The 1,277-nt window shown below is 37.1% G+C and overlaps 1 long non-coding RNA gene across 1 annotated transcript; it reads right to left on the bottom strand.

Annotated features, from left to right (window-relative positions):
- Positions 1–967, bottom strand: LOC107657299 (uncharacterized). Its single transcript, XR_001630673.1, has 4 exons — positions 952–967; positions 594–695; positions 164–396; positions 1–40 (listed from the first exon to the last, which is right to left on the bottom strand). It is a non-coding gene; the product is annotated as an uncharacterized LOC107657299 (long non-coding RNA).
- Between the last annotated feature and the right edge of the window lie 310 nt (positions 968–1,277).

Genomic DNA, 1,277 nt, shown 5'->3' on the forward strand with positions numbered 1-1,277 from the left:
AAAAACTTTTCTGAAAACTGTCTGTGGAGATCTTGCAAGTCTATTAAAATGAAGGAAACCAACAGCTAATAATGTACAACAAATACATTAGCATCAAACAGCTTTTCAACCCACAATACAAAGAGATTAACAATACTGTAGGATAAATAAATTCAGTTCTCACACGACCAAAGCGGACAGTTCACTGATCCAGCATTCTTAAACATGCTTGGCAGGACAGTCCTGGTGCTGCCATCTTCATTTCTTCAAATGAAAAAAAGACATCTGTGGCATAAATTGTGACAAAGTGAAGGGTCGCAGGCCAGTAGTCACTTCGATTTAGGTCGACAACTCCAGCAGCCCAAGTGGCTTGGCATGCCTCACATCTCAACTCAGGCATGCTTAGATCATATCGTCCTAGAAAAATCAAAAACACATCCACTTTAATGTAAACCTTATGTGATTAATCAGAGTTTGGATTCTTCAAACAATTTTTACACTACTTTGTATACTTTTTAAACATTACTCAAAAGTCATGTGTAGATTTTACAAACAGACCTGTGCCAAACTTATGGGAGTAGAGCATGTATAGATTTTTATCTTCACACCCTTACCATTCATTGTGATCACAGCAATAGTCTTCCCTGGGCTGACCCTAAATGACTCTGGTGAACAACCACAAATGTTGTCAGGAATCTCCACAGGTACAAGCCGCACTGAAAAAGATCAAACATGTGAATTAAGATCATTTGTATTGACTGAGTAGTATAACATTGTAATGGTTCAATGGTAATGAAGTACATTGCTGAAAAAGTATACAAGAGATGCTCAAAAAGCTCACTGACATGGAGTATCCACATAAATACAATATCAAACAAGAGACAAAAAGGCATTATTTAAATATCAAAGCTTATGAGGCTTAACGATTCTCAGAATAATATGTATGTTGTGCAGTCACAAACCAGAACTTACCACAATGGGAAAGAGCGTTATCCACAACAAAAGTTGTTGGAGGCAATGGCTGGTAGAATCCAACAGTCATGGCATCTCGGTTATGGAGAACATGTCTGGTGTGCATGCTGACGTCACATTCAGTGAGTGCTGGAGATCTTGCAGAAAACACTCTGTTAAAATAGTATTGAATATTTAAAAACAACACTATATATATAGAGGGATTGAAATGAACTTTTTCACTCACCAGTCAATTTGGCTACTAAATTTTTAAGTTAACGGCCATTCATAACTTCTACTTCTATATATATATACCTTGCTATGTGTACTGCGTTAGGCTAACCGAG

This window comes from Sinocyclocheilus anshuiensis, unplaced genomic scaffold (genome assembly GCF_001515605.1).
Source record: "Sinocyclocheilus anshuiensis isolate Anshui unplaced genomic scaffold, SAMN03320099.WGS_v1.1 scaffold14945, whole genome shotgun sequence".
Lineage (NCBI taxonomy): Eukaryota > Metazoa > Chordata > Actinopteri > Cypriniformes > Cyprinidae > Sinocyclocheilus > Sinocyclocheilus anshuiensis.